The sequence below is a fragment of the Pinus tabuliformis genome, chromosome 8, assembly GCF_031772625.1.
Source record: "Pinus tabuliformis cultivar Carrire ecotype Pingquan chromosome 8, CPIR1, whole genome shotgun sequence".
Lineage (NCBI taxonomy): Eukaryota > Viridiplantae > Streptophyta > Pinopsida > Pinales > Pinaceae > Pinus > Pinus tabuliformis.
Window position 1 is genome coordinate 822166997 of NC_142294.1, and position 20362 is coordinate 822187358.

General features: G+C 37.3%; 1 pseudogene; it reads right to left on the reverse strand.

Moving 5' to 3' along the window:
* Window positions 1–410: 410 nt before the first annotated feature.
* Window positions 411–19062, reverse strand: LOC149238125 (uncharacterized; annotated as a pseudogene).
* Window positions 19063–20362: the final 1300 nt, after the last annotated feature.

Below are 20362 nucleotides of genomic sequence, written 5' to 3' on the forward strand. Positions count from 1 at the left end.
GCTAAATTGATTTCAGAAAGGAATCCCTTAAGTGTAATTAGATTTTATTTAGAAGAAATAATAATGGAGTATAAACTAGCAATTGTCCCAAAAGGTACAAGGAGAGGCCGATAGGATTATTTAATTGGAATTTTTGAATTTTTCTAGAAGAGTTAATTGGTTTGTGGAAAACCTTGTTTTCTTGGACTGGATCATTGTGCAATTACTTTTCTTTAGATGTTTTGTTTATATCTATATTACAAGGAACACATTGAATGTCTTATTTCATTTCTGCTATCCTTACTAATATCCTGTCCGTGTTTTTTCTTGATCAATTTGATGAAATATTCCATTATCCTTTGGTCAAAGTCCTCACCTGCATATTAGTGTACATCCTGGTAAGTTCAAAGCTCGAAAGCCAACCAAAAAAGTCAATCATAACCACCATGCACATATTCAAATTCATAATGTAAAACTGCGAGACAGAGTTCAGACAGAGTAGCTCCAAGATAGGTATCACCGTTTGTAGCCAAAACCTCAAAAGCTCTATTGTCAATAGTCAGAACACTGACATCAAACGTGCCACCGCCAAGATCAAAAACAACAATATTTTCCTCTCCACCCTTCTTGTCCAAGCCATAAGCTATTGCTAAAGAAAAATATTTACAAAGCTAATAGTAAAACTGTACCTGCAGAGTGAAAAACCAACCAGATCGATACAACCTGAAACCAAGTACTCTCAATACCAACTAGATCGATACAACCTTTTGTATGAGCTGAATATCCATGTATAAGCAATGAAACAATAAAGCAAGAACTGTCCAACAAGGCTGCAATTTTTCTTATAAAAATATCTCCCACTGCAACGAGTTCATAACAGAAATTTAATGGCACTCCCCTGCACACACAATTTACATATTAACACTCCATTGCATGCATGCCTGCTTCTAAATGGTGTCCAGTCCACACTCTTTGCTTAAATGCCAATATCTATTAAGAAAAAACTACTGCACTATTACCAATATGTTGTGTTAACAACATATGACCAGGCAATTGGGTATTTAGATATAGCTGTTGGTTCCGGTGAAAAATACATCGCCACCGATAACGCACAGGAAAATGCAAAAGACAGCTAAAATAAATATTTGAATGAAGGTTAGCAAGAAGATGAGAATGAGATACCATTCTTTTAAAACAGTTTTATTATCAAGGCCCACATCTCCATAGTTGTCAATTACACTGTTTGATGATTGATCCATCCAAACAACAACATCCAGACCCCAGAAGATGAGCATGGCTTTGAATACAAGATGGATTTTAATAACAGTGATAATGATATACTTTGTTTGCTTGAATACCAAGAAGCTCCTAGAAGAAATCTACTACACTATATCATTTATTGGATTTTAATTGATACAGGCATTTAGGTCTTCAGAACTGGCTACTGCTAGCATTTTTGCTTCTACCAACAATGTTCCAACACACAAGAAGATGCAACTGAAATAAGTAGTTGTTGCCACATAGTGCTCACACCTCAGACACTCCTGAGGCAGGACAACTGCAGAGCTATTCTGCTGCCAAAGTTTGTTAATTAAATTCTTAATTCTGAAAACTATGGAGTATAGCATGAAATCAGGACACTGCAGAAAATGGACAATTGTTTGCTCTTGTAAAGCTTTTACTTGATAGTGAACTAAAAAATGTGGCACCAATTTGTCCCAGTGAAACCTGCATACCAACTATATTTAACCTCTCTTTCCTACAAAGTGAAAGAATTACCTGAACTGCACTGGTGTACCCATTTTCAAAGTCTCTCCTAGCGTTCCCCCCATTACATAAAAAAAAATGTTGGGACAAATGGGATCGAACTCTGGAGAGTTTTTCCTGTACATCCTCTAGCTCTTTGTCTACACTAGCTATTCCAACTAAAACATCTTGATGTTTCTCCTCGATTCACCCAATAGAGATCGATATCATCTAAAGTTGTTTTGCGACCATCATAGATACAATCAAAGAAAACAGGAACACAGAAGAATATGGATGTTGCATCACCATTATTGCCCGATGTTGGTGGAATACTAGTAGCACCCAAGCCACCAGATGCAGGTATGCTTGTATTAAGAAGTGATGAACTGCTACTGCTGCAAGTAATTTGGAAAAATCAGAATGCTACAAAACTATAAGCTGAGATATAACATAAAATATATCAAAAATCCAGTAAATCTTGATTCTCAATTCTGTATGAAAACTTGAAAAAGTACTTATTGTAGAACAGAAAAATGAACAAAAGATAGGAGGAGGAATGTGGTTCCTTAGTATATACCTTTGTGGAAATGTGCATGTCCCAGTACCTGTCATCACAAAATCCGTAAAGGAAGATTTGCATGAGTGCAATGCATTCTCCAGTCTCACACAATTTCAAGCCTCAATTTGTATATCATGTTAACCCATGAAGGGAAGATTTTCGAAAATGTATAATGTCAAGCATATTAATCACAGTCAAATATCTTGAATCTAGCAGAACCAAAACGGTGCACAAAAAAAAAAAACGTCTTTTATATTCATATAAACTGGAACAGTAAAATTTGCAGAAGACAGAGTGGGTATAAAGGAAACTTAGTATGCATACCCTTAGCTTCTCATAACAAAATCAATAAAGAAAAAATAATATGCAATATATCCAAGCATAAATGAAAGTTATGTTGTATGTAGAAGAGCAGATTGCCTACAAATATAGCTCTCTTTTAATACATCACACAGTTCCATCATTAAACCAAAAGGAAATATCCTGAACAATACAAGTTATCCATAACGAGTGTTTACATGTGAAGGTTGCATGCAGTTTCAAGGCAGTTTCACTTACTTATCATGGTGGAACCTACAATGGGAAAATGTATATCAACGAAGGTGGTCTTTGCATTCAGATGAGCTCAACCAGGCATGGAAGTGGGTAGATGAATCATAAGCATGCAACTCAACTATCATCTAACACAATGTAAAGATGAGACTCAGCGGAAGGTATCCAAGAAGTTGACACAGTGAAACAAAACAAGCAGAAAACAAACTATGTAAAAGTGGATAAAATGTTTATCGTCACCACAGGACCATAGGAATCCATATAAACTGAGAAATTCAATGAAAATAAAAACAGGGGGCAAAAAAAAAACTTCGCATAAGGGCATCTAGCTTACTTGGATCTTGAGTAGTCACAATTTCATTGCCAGCAAAGTCACAAGTACCAGGGGCCATGCCATTCTTCTTGTAGTAGCTGTCAAAAGCATAGAAAGCATGAAAAAAAACAGTATCTGGGTTATAGCACGTGCCACTTTGTTGAATTGCTATACAGTCTACACCTCCAAGCCCGCAAGCATAGTCCAGAGCAACCTGCAAGCTTGAATCAGGGGTACCAGGCTTTGCTACACACCAACTTTGGCTTGAGCTGGTTGTCAGTGTTGTTGTGGTAGATGTTGAGGGAGGGGTGTAAGGGGTAACTGTTGGGGTGGTAGGGGTTGTTGGTGTGATTGTTGTTGGAGGAGGAGTTATTCCTATTGGTGTTGTGGGTGTGGTCGTGATCGGAGTTGGAGGAGTTGTTGTAATAGGTGTAGTTGGAAAAGTATCAAGCTGAGATCCCAACTCACTTGTCTTGTTCCTGGTAGAGTTAGCTTTATTGTCCAAAAGCTCCCTAGAGTTTGAGCGGAACAGTTCTTCCCCTTCTCTGCTCAACTCCTTCAGCATAGATGATAGAAACGTCCAAAGAACTCATTTTCACTATTATTGTCCATATGTGAGCCCTATTCATGCTTTGGGCAAGAACTTGATCCCTGAGATTTTTGGTCATTAAAAAGGTCTTCATTGTTTCGGAAAGCAGACCTTGATCATTAATAACTATGGGAATATCAGGATAGTGAAGAAATGCCATAGCATTTCTGGCAGCAACGACTACAGAGTTAATGAGGTCTTCTTCACTATGTGCAAAATCTCTGTTAAAGTCAGTGTTCAGTATCAGAAAAGAACCTGTCTTTGAGACAAACGCCAGCAGAGGGTGAAGAACCCACCTCAAATCCTTGGTGGAAGAGGATGGAGGCACACTAGATGCATCTTGAATCAAAGTGGATGAAAGTGTGGTTGTGACCTTGATACGCTTATCTAGATTTGCATCCACAAGAGCAGAATAAATGGCTTTCATAGTAGATACCAATGTCGATACTGCTTCTTCTGATATCCCTTGATGGTTAACAATGATACTGGTTATGAGGGTATCAGGCATGAAACCCATGACGTTTTTCTTCAGCCATAATGCTGCTCGTGACTTCGATTTTCCAATGTCCTTCATTTGCTCATACTTCATACTCACAGCCACCTCAATCCCTGTCCCAGATAAAGCTTCCAAAACAATGGGATTGGCAACCAAGAGCCTAACATGGAGTAGATCATGTTTCATTAGCAGTTCTGTCCTTTGAATCACATGACACTCCAATTGATGTTCCTGACAACACATAAATAATATTATAGATCAAACCATAAGCTCAAAAGGAACACAACTGTCAAACATTTCTAAACAATGCCTATCATCAGCTCCTACATGCTCGCTAACTGTAACACAGTTCTGGAAGATTGTGCATCAGATACCAAGACCACATTTTCCCATAGGACTGTAGTTTGATTTATGAACTATTGGGCCAAAGGGTCACGGACTCAGAGCCATTCAAATTCTAATCTCACAACGTGCCCTTCTCTATCACAGCGGACGCCATTGAAGGCACTTGGAGAATCGTTGTTAACTTTAAACTGCCTTCTCAGTAATTTGTAACGTTTTGTTCAGGGATTACAGGAATTTGTAACAAATTTGGGGATATTTCTGCCGGCTTCATGTAGTGGGTGAAGATTCGAGACCGCCATCATTATGGAGAAAGGCGTTGGCATAACAGTGTTGCGTTGAGGTTTTGCGAGATCCCGGCAATAGAACTCGCGCCACTGCAAAGATTCTCGGTTGAGACCACGACAAGTAATTGAAGGAGACGCTGAATGCCCGCTGAAAAATATTAAAAAGAACCCTAATACGAAAATTGTTTGCCGCTGAATGTGAACGACACGTGTCAACTGCAGAGAGAAAATGACGACGAAAGTTTCTTTCAAAGGAAGAACGACACGTGTCAACTGTAGAAAGAAAAGGACGACGAAAGTTTCTTTCAAAGGAAGGCCTATCGGCCTAACTAATTATTATAAAGTAGATTAATGTGGTTTGACATTTATATGGTAAAATAAACAATGGTATAAATAAAGTTAAAATAGAGATGTTAATTATGTGAAAATTATATTGGGAGAATTGATAGGAGGGATTTATTTTGATTGTGGTAAATGTTTTTGTTTATTTGCAGGGAGAATAACTCTTTTTGGGTGGTGGGGACGTATTGTGTCTACCCCATTAGTTAAGGGTGTTTCATCAATATCATAATTAGTGGATGAGTTAATATATTTTAAGGAACTTGAGTTGATTTGGGTGGTTATGGTTTTGAGAAACTCAAATACATTTTAAATATTAATTATATTGTATTTTTGTTATTTTAGATTTATTTAAAATATAATTATAAATTTTTTAGCTATGGAATTGAAATTGTAAATTATTTTATTATCAAATTAAAAATATATATATTTTTAAATAAAAATTAAATAATATTTTATTTTTTAATAATTTTTTTTAATAAATTAATATTTTTATAATACAAAATAAAACTTTTCTTTATCATTTAAAACTTACAAAGTACATATTTTTACCAATGATTTTCAATGGTAATTCATATTTTAACAAGTGTGGGTGCAAAGACAACTAGTCATGTTACTTTGAACATTGCGAAGGAAATTGATGGCTATCCATGCAACACATTTCTCAATGGATGCACATTCTACAAAGAACATGGGGATATATTTCTCAATGGATGCACATTCTACAAAGAACATGGGGATATATTTTTTTATGGGTTCTAGGCCCAATAAATTATTACTTTATCCCAATTTGGAGATGCATCGCTATTAGCCTCTTGGCACAAGTAGTTTGTACATGTTGCGGGCAATACCAGTGTAAAACAACTAAGGCGGAACATATAGTGTGGGGATGCATCCCTATGGGGCTCTTGGCATGAGTAATTCGTACATGAAGCAGACAATATCAATGTGAAATTTGTGAACCAATGCGGAACACAAGGTTCATGACTTTTCATTACAAATTATAACTATTAGTTATTGGAACAAAAAATATCATTTTCAACAAATTTCTAAAATCATCGGTAGCTACATGTTGGAATTGGTTTTGAAAAACACATTTATTTCTAAATAAAATCTTATTATATTTTGATGGGCTATTTTTTTTATGTAGAAGTAGGAATGTTGCATCTCAACTTTAAATCTATAACTTTATTATGATATACTATGATTTGTGTGAAAGAAAATAAATTGATTTTTATAATTTTTGTAAGGAAAAAAATTATATGATAAAATTATTTATCTTAAAAATTATTACAATTTTATATAGATTATTATAAATTTAAATATTTTTTACAAAAATATCACCAATATCAATAAATATTTCAGAGTTTATATATTAAAAATTAGTAAAATTAGTCTAAATTTTTAAAATTTATGGTAAATTCTCATTCTTAAGATTTTTCATGATTTAAGTATTTCTTTCATTTTGAAAGGCTCCATCTTGTTAAGCTAAATTCCAAGTAATTTGTAAATATGTATTACAAGGGTCAAACATTTTAAAAGAATCCTAATGGACAAAATTTATATATCACTCCAATTAAGATAAACACTCAAAACTCAAAAATATGTGTGTTATTGTCATTTATATATTTGGTAATAAAGTTTATAAAAAACATTAAATGGCAAAACTTATATATTACTTTTATTATTGTTATTTATATATTTGTGTAGCATAGTTGATACGTAAATGTTTAACAACAATAAATTGAAAAACTTATATATCATTTCTATTAGAATTATTTGAAATATAATAAATAATTATATTTAAAAATTATAAAAAATCTTTCAATATTTAAATTTCATTTTATAATTTTTTTAACGGTTGTATATCAATTTTGAAGACATTTTTTTTTTTGTAAATCTTGGTAGGACTTTCTGTTTTCTATTTATAAAAGACAAGTTTACACCACATAGATGAGATAGGTGGCCTCAACTTGCCCAGTGGGAAACGAAGTCTGTTGTCCACTTATCCTCGTTATACACCATCCAAAAATAATATAGTTTAAGGCGATCTACCCAAGTTATATATACATCTATATCATGATAAGAGTTTGAGTTTCTGTCTATCATAAGCATACATTAATAAAAGTAAATGTTATCCGCTAAAAACCAAAAAACATTCAGGAACCTGACTATTCCTTTTAATCCTCTGAGGTTGAGTCAATTGGGGCTGGGTCTTTAGCTGAGTCTCCTAGTGCTTCTGCCAGGTCTATAATACGAGGGATATGCCTTTGAATATGATCTAGGCGAATGTCCTGCTTGCACAACTGGAACTGGATGGCCTGCAGGTCTTTCTTGTAGTTTGGCATGTCCTGGAGGGTCATTGCCATCCCCATTGATAGTTGCTCCATTGCCTTCCCCATGAGGCTCTTCATGAGCCAATACAAGTATAGAGTCTGCTTGAATTGTGTGAGTCTCCCCCTAGTGTTCCCTGGGTCCGGGATTACCTCACGCCAGGCCTCCATTTCCTCTTCTGAATCCGCCTCCTCTTTTATCTGTGCCTCCCAATCTTCTAAGATCTTCTTGATGCCTACATCTGTCCCTACCTTGTATGTTGTTGTCGCTTCATTGATAAGCCTTTCTATTGGCTTTCTTCCATGTCTGGGATCCGAGGTGCCTGGGTCAGCTGCACGAGGCAACTCCCTTCCCCTTCTGCCTCGTCCTCTTCCCCTTCTGCCATAGCTTGTTTTAAACCCTCCTTAGATATGAGGTCTGCAACTGAATTCCGTTCCTTGTAAATATGACATACAATGATAATGTTAAAACAATGTTTTAAGTTTAAAATTTCTTCTAACGATGGAATCAACATGTAGTTTTGAGATTTGTGCTCTCCATTAAACTATTTTACAACATTTTAAGAGCCTCCAAAGACCTGGATCGATCACATCCCCAAATGTATAAGTCAACAAAGCAACAATCTTAAGGATTGTAATTCAGCGAAATTATCTGTTCCTGGGCCAAGGCCCACCGATGATTTTATGTTTTTTTGGGTGTTGGTGTGAATGATAAAACCTACCCCACAGATATTATGTGGATCAGACTCTCCGTCAAAAGAAGCTCATGATAGGTCCCCCCTAATATGTTCTTCTCTGACTTCCCTAATACTCTTAACAATATTTGGTAGGGGTATCAGGGCATAAATTGAGGCACATTCTATGACAATGGGAACATAAGAAGGGGCCAAATCCTTGAAAATACTCTTATTCCGAGCCAATTAGAAGCCCCATGGAATAATTAACGGAAGACTTTTCATGTTTTCATCCTGGGTCTCATCCCACCATCTTTGTCATGCTTCCCATCCCTGATTTTTTCCCACAAGCCTTAAGGTTTCCTCCCAGGTACTTTTATTAAACTGACATTTCAAGAAAAGGTGTTGAACTGATTTCTCCTTTCTTTTGCAAAGGGTGCACCACCCGAGTCCCATCTTACTCCTGTTCTAAAGGTTATCCCATGTTGGGACTTTATTTCTTAAGATACACCAAAAGAAAAGTCTTGATTTTGCAGGGTTTTTTAGTTTCCCAAGGGGCTTGATCCACCATTCCTGTGCACCCCACTCCCTTCTTGTCATTAGGTGACTATAGCCGCACTTTGGGGAATATTTTCCAGTCAGAGCATGTACGCATATCAACTCGTCTGGTCGGCCCCTTAGTCGAACATTAGTTCTATGATAAATTTCTACCATTCCTCTGTCCATTGGGGCTCCATTTGCATATCTTTCATTGCTTTCCATGCTTGCTTCCATATCATCGATAGTCCCTCCTTCTCAATCTGGTTTAGGTGAACACATCCTTGTGAGTGTAAGTGGGTTATAACCTCTCTTAATAAAGCATATCCCTCATTGCATCCTACCCATGGGTCCATACCAAGTCGAATCTTCTCTCCATTCCCAATATGCCAAGCTAGACCTTGTTCAATGATCTTAATTGATTCCAAGGTTGCTTTCCAAATGACTGAGGCTTGTGGATTCCTCTTGTCTGGATTCCTCAGTCATTCATCCATGGGCATCAGATCAATGTATTTTATTTTGATGACCATCGTCCACAAATTATCCATTGATATGAGTCTCTATCCCAGTTTTACTGCTAACGAGGATGAAAAAGCTGAAAGATCTTTTATGCCCCACTACCCCATTTCTTTAGTCTATCTACTTTCTCCGAGGCCACCCATCGTAGAACTGAGTCCTCCTTTGATTTGACCCATAGAAACCTATTACATACTTTCCTTATTCGTGAGAGAATGCCTTTGGGCACCCAAGTTAATGCAGTTTAGTAAAAAAGGATGGCCTCATAACCGACTTAATCAGAACCAACCTTCCCGCTCTCGACATCCATTTATAACTCCAGTATTTTGCCTAATTTTCAATTTTTTTCCACTAGCGAGAACCAATCTTATTTCTTGTATGTGTCTGGCTTAAGGTGGAATCCCAGATATTTGAAGTTGTCCATCATCGACTTTGTTTCAAAAGGAAGCACCTCTGTAATCCTCCTGATTCCAGTCTTAGAGAACCCCTCTAGAATCAAAGAAGATTTTTGTACATTGATACACATACCTGTAGCTACTAGAAACAAATCGAGGATGGATTTAATCTGCTAAATATCACTTCTACTTCCATCACTGAAAAGGAGGATATCATCAAAAAACAATAAATGAGAGATATGGAGGTTTACCGCCACTTCGATACCTTTTATGTCTCATCTTCTCCTTGCTTCTAGGATCATTTGACTAAGACGCTTTGCTGCTAATAGAAAAAGGAGGGGTGATAATGGGAATCCCTGTCTGAGTCCTCTCTAGCTATGGAAGAAAGAAGATGTTTCCTTGTTGATCAAGACTACAAAGCTAACATTTGAAATACATCTCATTACCCAATTTATAAAACAATGCCAAATCCCAAGTGAGTCATTAGCATCCTAATGTAAAGCCAAATGATTATGTCATATTCTTTGGAAAGATCTATTTTTACAATCACTCCTTTTTTCTGACTCCTCCTGATACTGTGCAGTGTCCCTTGAGCCATCCCTATAACTTCATGAATCTGCATTCCATCCAAAAAGCCAAATTTCTCCTTGGATATGTTCCCTGAGAGAATGGGATTCAATTGTACTGCAATGACCTTTGTAATAATTTTATATATGCAGTTTCACAAAGAAATGGGCCTAAATTCCTCGAAAGATGAAGGGTCCTCTCACTTAGGGATTAAAGTGAAAAAAGTGGAATTGAAGGGTTCAAACACCAATCCTTTTTTCTGAGATTCCTCAACCACCCCTATGAGGTCATCCCCTATGATATCAAATAAGTGCTAGAAGAATTCCATTGTCCATCCATCCAGTCTTGGGCTCTTGTCCCTCTGCATTGACTTTAAGATTCCTTTTACCTCCCCTCTTGACACAAGGGCCATGCGCATTTCATTTTCATCCTCCTCAGCATATCTTGGGAATTTTTGGGCTACTCGGATCACCTAAACTATTGATACCTCTTCTGGAGCTTTGAATGGGTTTTTGAAGTGATTTTTTCACATTGAGGCTAGTTCATCAAAGGATTTTGCTGTACCTCCTTCCTCTGATTTTAATCCCCATATTGTATTTGAATTTTTCCTCCCTTTTGCATAGTTCTAAAAGAATTTTGAATTTTCGTCCCCTGCTACCAACCAAATTGCTCTGCTTTTTAGTCTCCACTGTTCTTCTCTATCGTTAAGGATTTTCCTTCTTTCTGTCTCCAACTGTTTGATCCTTTCCCTCTTCTCTATTGTCTCATAACCATCCTTTTATGGACTCCAATTGATCTAGTTCCTCCCCTATTCTTCTTAAATTAGCTTCCTCTTTTATCTTCTTTGCCTTTTCCCATTTATGGTTTCATTTTTCATGCCCTTTAAGTTCTCCATAAAGGGTTGAGCTAGATCCCTCCCCTGTTCACCAACCATAGGCCTCCAAGTAGTTTTAACCAAGTTATTATATGAGGCTTCCTTGAGCCATGTCGGGTTAAATTTGAATGGAGACCCCGATTTTTTATTAGGCCCTTTCATTTCCAATAGAATAGGGAGGTGATCCGAGTCCCCACCTTCCCCCACCCAATGTCTGAAGCAAGGGATTCTAGATGCCAATTCCTCTTTTAGCAGGAAGCAATCCAACCTCTTGGATACCCTAGCTCCCCCCACTCTCATGTTCCTCCAAGTCAGTCTGGATTTTGTCAAGTTTATATCTAAAAGCTTGCCAAAATGGATCTTGTTCAGAAAGAAGTCTGCTAGAGGATCTGTTTGAGATACATGGCCCCATGTTTTTGATAGGCCCAAGGAGAGGTTCAGATCACCTCCAACCACCAAATTCGAGTTATTCATAATGGATTTTGAGAATAGATTATTCCAAAATGGCACCCTATCCTGACAAGGCCCATAAATATTCAATATCAGTAATTCTTAGCATAGCTCCTGGGAATAGACCTCAGCTCCAAGGATTTGCTCTGATCCCCAAGAATTTAATAACTTCACGCTTCCCACTTTGGCACCCAGTGCCAATCTTCCAGATCTTCCTTTGGCATCCATAGTCAGGAATGTCGAACCTAGAAACATTTTATTCAGTGCAAACTTGATCTCCTCTCCTGCTCCAAGGGTTTCTTGAAGCATTATAATATCATTACATTAACTTATAATCAAAGCCTTCAAATCTAGTTTTTTATAGGCACTAGAAAAACCTCGACAATTAAAAGACAACACAATTATTTGGTCACTCGATATGGGGTATGCGCTGCTCTAATCACCCTGGTAAGTGATAATTGTTTCCCAACTGCTATATCAATATTTTCTCTTTGTTGAGCCTTTGAAAAATTGGTCTTCCTTCCTCTATACTTTCAAGGTCCAACTTGTTGGCATTATGATTCAAGTGTTGTCCTTGATGGCAACTCACTCAGAGGTTGGTACAGATGCTCAGAAGTTGGTACAGGAGATGGCAACTTAATCAGAAGACAGATCCTAGTACAGCTTGCCAAGGAAGTTCATACACGCAGGTTTGTTAAGACCAAGTCGCGTGTACACGCAGGTTGGCTTCAGAAAAAGCGCGTGTATGTGGAAAAGTACCTTTGGTCCATGGCGGTTAGTCCTTGGAAGTTGTGCCTATGGTTTCGGACCATTATGTCTCGACGGACGTGTTGATCCCTAGTTTCGAGGTTGATGGTATTGTGTTTCTATGGTTTTGGCTCTTGGTATTGAACAAGGCCTAAGGCTATATAAGGAGAAGATCACTAGGCAAAGGTGTATGGATTGTGGGTGTCTGACACAGTGAGAAGATCTGGTATTGCTGGTTATCTGTTCGGGACGCTTGGCAAGGGTCGGATCTGACAGCAAAGGCAGAAGTAATCATTTCTAGATCTGCACGCGGGTTGCCTTTGGAGAAAGCGCGTATACACGCGGTTTTGGTACAGTGAAGTAGCGTATGCATGATAAGTATTAATATTTCAGGTTGCTGCTGATTCTGGTGGTTGTTGCAGAGTTCTAGATTCTGGTTTGGGTTATGTGTTCTTGATGACAGGGTTTCAGTGATTCGGTATTGGGTTGTTTAATGAATTATGATGCAAGTATAAGTTGATGATTGTATTGCGGTAATGTTTGCTTTGTACTCTTGGATCCAGTATGAAAATGTATGAAACGTGGTCCCTGAAGGTTGTAGGGTCAGCACCTACGTACTAGTAAATGGATCAGCTAGTACAAGAGCTGAGGGGGTTGTAGCTCCCTTCCAAAAGTAGTTGGAAAACGAGAGAGGGTTGTAGCCCTCTGCAGGTTGTAGCCTGCGTGCTGGTAAAGGACTGCACCAGTACATTGTAAAAGAAGTTTCTCATTAAAGAAGAAAGAGACAAATTGCAGCAGGTGGTTTTCACCCACATTGGGTTTCCACCTTATATCATGGTGTTCATGTGTGTGGCTTTTGTGTGATGATCTATTCTGTTATACTGCATCTGTTTACTGTTAATATGCTTAATAATATCCTGATGCATTTACTGAAGATAAGATTAACTGAATCATAAGATCTCTGCATATACGCTAGTTGCTTTAGACACAGTCGCGTGTACACGCGGGTTCACTTAACTGAAGTCGCGTATATGTTTCTGAGTATGAAATTGAAAAGTTTTATCTGATCTGATAATACTGATTCACCCCCCCCTCTCAGTATTATTTCCAACACAACTGAGATCCGATGGACTCCCAACCCTCCTACAACTTCCTAAGGGATGATCTTCTTTTCCTGAGACCGAAGGTTATAATGAGATTTCTCTATAGAAAATCCTACTGAAGAGGGGGATACAAGGATTGAAGCCAAGGGTTGGTTCAGGAGAATCTCCAGAATGGAGGTTATGATACTATCCAGGGCCTCAGTCACTAATTCGACATGCAAATTTTCCAAAAGAGGAGGCCTGAAAGGACTAGGTCTTGAGATCGAGTTGAGAAAAGACATAACGAATTTATGAATAGAAGGGATAGGAGAAAGAGTCGTACCCTGTGACTGGGGCACATAAACAACTTCTCCACTCTCCACTATCTCTGCCGACCCGGCTCCCCAGGCTGCTCCTGCTCTTTCTCTGCCATTTATTCCTTATGCATATCCTTCATTCCTTCGTAATTCATATGCATTCACTCTCCAACCCTCCTAACTCCCAATTCCTCTGGTTATATGTTATCCTTCTCTTCCCTTTGGGGTCATTCTGTTCTTCCTTGTTCTCCTAGATGCCTTCTTCTCCTTCTAAATCCCAAAGGGAAATCTGTAGCAAGATGCCCATAAATGTGGCATCAGTGACAATGGAAAGGAATATGTTCATAATCTAAAGCCTGTGTGTATGATAAATCCTTGAATTTAAGGTGAATTTCCTCTACTAGTCCTTCACTTAGATTTAATCTTACCAAAATTCTTGCTAGTCCCTTGTCCCTTGATTCCACAAAAGACATTTATGCTTCCAGAGACTGACCTAGTGTATTTACAATGGAGCTAAACACCGTCTCCATCCAGAAAGGTGGGGGTAATCTCGAAAGACGTACCCAAACCAGAATCTTCACCACCTCCTCTCTCTGGGCATCAAACAAGGGGTTCCATCTTTTAAACAATATAAGCATCTTGCCAAAAAATCAATTTCGTTTCAAAACCCATTCCAGGGTTTCTCCTTTGCTAAATTTTATCATGAACCAACCCCTAGCTAGAGTGGACACTTCAAATTGTTGGTCTGGCGCTTCCTTCCATACTTTGGAAGTCCATTTAGAGATGTAATTTGTTGAGTATTTTTTCCCCTTAGCTCTCCCAACCAAGGTTACCTCTATCACTTCCATTTCTCTGTCAATATGAATATCAACTCGCAACACCAAGTTTAGGCTTACCTCCTTTTTCTTTATCAGCTTACCTTTCTTCCTCTTCATTCCTGTATTCCCATTCCTCCCCTCTTCCCCTGCTTTCCTGCTTTTGGTCTAGTCTCCCTCTCATTGATTCTTTCTACAGAGAGCGGTTCTGCATGCCTCTCCACTAAAAAACTTCTCTGGTTTAAAACTCTCACTTTTGAGGGTTGTCCCTCCACTCTTGCAAGGAAGGAAGGCTCCATCACTTCCTAAATTAAAGGAAACTGGTTAAGCTCTTCATGCCCCACCGAGATAAGCAAAGAAATTTCTCCTCTAATATGTTCTCTAAAGTCTCCCGACCCCTCCATTGATTCTTCTAGAAAACATCTAAAACCCCGTGTATGAGCTTCTTCTGAAAACTCCTCCGAAAAAGGGTTTATTTTCAAGAATAGGGTCTCTCCTATCCTCTGGTTTAGGGGACTCCTACATGCAACCCTACTATCCAACCATTTCCACTTTATTGCCTCCTTTTTCCCCAAGCCTTCTACCAAAAACTACTTCAAACCCTCGTTTCCCCTCAACCCGCAACTCATAACAATGTATTCTAACCCTCCCATAAAAAAACCAAATGTATCAGTGGCTCTAGGGATTAAATCACTTACTTGGTTTCCCGTTGCTGCCTCCGTTGCATAGTCTGCTTAGAAAAACGCGTGTTCTTGCCTCAGCTATGGTTTCTTGACAGTCCCCTAGGCTTCCTCCTTTGAACCGCATAGTTTCTCCTCTCGAAACCCTAAACAACTTTCCTAACTCCATCCCACCACCGAGCCTCTTCCCTTCCTAGATGGAGGCCTAGTTGAACGAATATACTTCTCGATGTTCTACTCAGTGACATCCAGACCCCATTCCGATAGGATGTCCCCAGGCTCGGGGTCCAAATCAACAAAATCTTGTTGGTTGACCATGATACTTTTCCATGTCTGTTGGAAGCCTCCACATATTACAATAGCTATTCCCACCTTCATTGGACGCATGCAAGCAAGGGCAAAATACAAACACAGTAGCAGTAACAGTAAACCTTCTTTCCCAGCTTGAGGTTTCCCTAAACCTCTATTTTCCATTGGCCTCATTCCCGATACCCTCAGCCTTGGTGCCCAGTACGAGCCAACTATCCATCATTGTCTGCCATCTAGCACCCTGTGTGATGCCCTCCATGCTACATGTACTTCTATGTACTTCTGACCTCTCAATAAATAAATAACATACACTAAACTTTTAAATAAATAAAATATATTAAATTTTTAAATAATGGCAAGCGATTCTACTTATAGTGACTTTTGAAATGTTGATTGTAATTTTGATTATCTAAACCAACAATTAAATAACTATGTCCATGCAGTTAAAGTGGAGAAACATAAAACTCAAAAAAGAATATTTAGGTTTTCGTAGGGAAATATAAATCATCTCCACCCTAGAAAAGAAAATCTATTAAGATATTGTTAGTTATGAATTAACTTTTGATTCTCAATATCAAAGGCTATAAGTTATATTATTATTTCTCATGGTGCAATATGTCTAGCATTATTTTTATTTCTCATGAGCACCATACGTCTTGAAAAATGACTACAGTTTCACTATGCCATTGTTCATTATTTCATTGTAGATTTTAGGAATATTTAAAAATATGAAGAAGAAAAGAAAGGTAAATTGTTTCACTTTATTGACCACCTGATTTCAAAATTTGAGATCCACATAAACTGAGGACACGTGAGTCACCTAAATTTACTCAAACTTCTGTTGTATGAGCTTGGGCCTTTGGTATTGTTCTATCGTTGGCATGTCTCACTTTGATAACTTTCATCGTTGATCCTAGCTTGGATTTGCATGTAGTGCTGTGCTTAGTCTGGGGCAACTTGCCCTACTTTTCTGGTCTTTTCTGGTCTATGTTGTTGTGTCATTGTCCTAGCCTTTATTTGAAAGCTTTCTATTCCTCCTCACTTTGTCTCGAATTTTGTGGCTACTTGCTAGCATGAACGTGTAGAATCAACCGGAAGGATGCTGGATTAGTTTTTAAAAGTGTTCCCTAACAGAGGTGAAGGCAAAGAAACAAAGGTGGTGGGGGTAAAGCTAGGCAAGGGAAAAGAAGGAAAGACATTGGTTTGGTTTGGTAGTAATTATTACATTGAAAATAGGTAAATAAAAGCAACTGGTACTAATTTTAATTTATTAAATTTATATCAATGGTATATTCTAAGAATATCCCAAAATTTAGAGTGAAAAAAAAATCAATTATTCGTCAATCCTTTACAGTGGTTAGTTTCTGTGCTCAATTCCAAGTCTTCAATTGGTCACATTTTGTCCCTTATATCTAAATATGTCACTCCTTGGAACAAATTACTATGGCTTAGGTTCTGTGCCTAATTTAGGTTCTTCAATTTGTCTACAATTGTTCATGTTCTGTCTATTTAATTAAATATGACAAAATATGACATGGTGTGTGGTGACTAGTCTGCAATCTACACTTTTTGGGTCTACAATAGATTCAAATTTGGGAATATGTTGTTCATGATTATTCTATTTATGGTTGTTGGGGTTGCTAAAATGTGTGAGAAAAATTGACATTTTGTTCCTTTATTCTACTTGAATATGTGCAATAATATTTCCCATTGTTTCTTGTTATGTTGAGCATTTTGTCTATGCATACTTATTTAAACAAGACATGACCTAAGTGGATGTTTTGATCTGAACGATTACAATGGATGATATAAAAGTAACTTCATGTTTTTTGGCATTTCTCTTTGTATGCTAGCATTTATTTGTAGACAATCACTTCATAGGGACATCCCGTATGTTGTAATTTATAATCTCATGCAAGCTGTGTTTTGTTTGGCAATTATCCTATTTTGTATTATTAGGAAATTTGCCCATCTTTGTAACACAAAAAAAACATAGATGGGGATGGTTTAATATAACGTATAGGAGTAGGGGAACATATGAAGGCATACAATATATAGGAGTAGAAGCATATATGAAAGTGGGAAGAAGTGTGGACCTTGATGGCCGAGTGTGCAATTACGTTACCAAAAATGGGAAACGGGAAACAGAACGAGAAACGACAACGATACGAGAAACAGAGTTTGCAGGTTTCGTGTATAAGAAACGAGGAGAGAGAAAAAACAAGATTAAAGGTTAACAATATAAAACACAACATTAATCATAAAAATCTAATGTTTCCACATGTGAAGTTCTAAAGAAACATTTATAAAGAGTGATTTACTTTTAAGAAAGATGTCATAATTTTTCAAATCCAAAAATTTAGCCAATCATTAATTCCAAAAAAATAGCAAACATTTATGAGAATAAGAGATTTGAAATATAAATAATTAAATGTATCTCTAAAGCCACTTCTAGCAATTCATATGCAAAAGACAAATAAACTTAATAATCTAGATTGTCAAGCTCGTTTCTAGAATGGTTGTTGAGCTTGATCCAATTCCAAAAGCATTATTATGGTCAGTAGACTTCTTGGTACTATCAATCATGTCTTCAGCATTGTCTTGTAGCACCTCAAGTGGAAGCTCATCATCTCCATCATCTTTTGAACCGCCATAATCCTACATTCTAGTGGGTCCAATTTTATACTCTAGTTGTTGTTGAGACAACAAGTGTAGATTTGAGTGTACGAACACCAAATCTAGTGCCTTTTTTGTACTTAGGCAATTCCTCTTTGATGAATGTATAAAGGCATATTCACTCTAGTTTCTTTCACATGCAGATGAACTAGTAACCTGTAAAACAAAATTGACATTATGTTAGCAATAGACATTTGAAATCTTAAAAGGAAAATAATAAAAAATGAACATTATACTAAATTTCTTAAACAATAAATCAATACATTAAAGGTATTTGGTATTGATCATACCTGTGAAAGAAAAAGATAGCCAAGCTATGAAGCAAGGGAGTCCTTGTACCATATTGCATCCCAAATCCTATGGGTCCAAGTTGTTCTCTATTTTATGCACAATCTTCATTTGCAAAGTGGTCTTTTGATCTCAAGTACTTTCCCAACTCAAGTTGTAAAGCAGTGTGATCCTAATGATTGTAACACCTACTTATAAAAGTGTTCCAATTTCGCATCACCTCCACATCTGTAGATGGTTTCTTGTGAAACCATTTAGGATTGAGTAAGAATGAAGAAGGTTATGGAGCATTTTCCACCTTGTCAAACTAAGTTCCCACACTTCATTTCTAGTGTCTTTGTCAATCCTAGAATTTTCATCTTCCATTATATCATGAACTTTCTCTCTCATTTGATCCATACTCTCAAAAAAATCCCCTAAGCATGGTTGATCACTATCAAATATGTGAAGGGTTGTAACAATAGGTGTGATCAAGGTGACAATATCCTCCACTCTCCTCCAAAAATCCTCTGAAGAAACGCCAATAATAATGTCCTCAAATTTTGGGCCATCTCCAATATGAGAACCCTTCCATCTATGCCAATCCATTGATACCGCCATTTCTTTCAAAGATTGATGCATTTTAATAAGGCATTGAAGCATGATGAATGTAGATGCAAATCTAGTCTCAGTGCATCAAAGAAGATGAAAATTTGCATATTTCCTATAAATTGCTATGGATGTTGCATGATTAACAATAAAATTTTGTAGCATCTTTGCTTCATTTATAGTTTTCCCAACCCATGCAATGTTATTAATATCTTTTGGGAGCAAATTCATGCAGTGCATAGAACAAGGAATCCAAAAAATTGTTGGATATTCATCCTCAATCAACCCCCCAACAAGGACATTATTTGAGGCACTATCTGTGATAATTTGGACCACATTTTCTCTTCCAACCTCCTCTATTTCCTCTTTGAAGAGACCCATTAGGTATGAACCATCTTTTTTCTTTCCTGTGGTATCATGGGATTTTAAGAACATAACTCCTTTCAGGCAAGATACCAAAATATTGATAAGGAGACGATGGTTGACATCTGTCCAACCATCTGAGACAATGAGACCCCAAATTCTTTCCAACTATATTTAATGTCATGAAGTCTAGCTTCAACTTGAGTGCTCTCTTTAGATAGCACTGTTGTCCTCGTCTTTTCATAACTAGGAGGCGTGTAACCTTTAGGGGCAGTTTTAACTAGATCCCTCACCATTTCCTTCAAATAAGGAGATCTAAAAACATTGAAAGCTATGCCATTTGCGAAAAAAATCTGCCCAATGGATGCATCAAGATTTCTCCTCCCTTTTACATCCCATAAATTTTCAAGGTGGGAAACTGAAACTTGATGTTGAGAATAAGAGTGTTGACCACCAACTGCCAATCCACTAGGATTGTTATTGGTTTGAATTGAACCTTCAACAATATGTCTCAATTTTTCAAGTTCATTAAATTGCTTATGTAGAGATGTTTTCTTTGTTTTAGGCACCCTTGTCCATATAACTGTTTGTTCTTTTTTCACCATTCCAAGTAAATGCCATCGAACTCTTTCTCCTACACTATAACATTTAGTGCATTTCACGGCTATCCATAACCTTGCTTTAAAGGCATTTTTTCTTCTTGATATTCTTTGCTTTGAACTTTTTTTGCTACTCTCGTGGAAGACATCTGTTGGGAAAGGGGTGGTCTACTTTGTGAAGCTGGTGAAATTTCTTCCATTGCAATGAGAAATGAGTGGAATAAAGAATAGATAATTCTCTTCCACAACCAATTCTAATCTACATGATTTATATTTGAAAATTAATTAAAAAAATAAAATTGATTCTTAATCAGAAAGTACGATTAACAAAGAGTTTGAATTTTATTCAC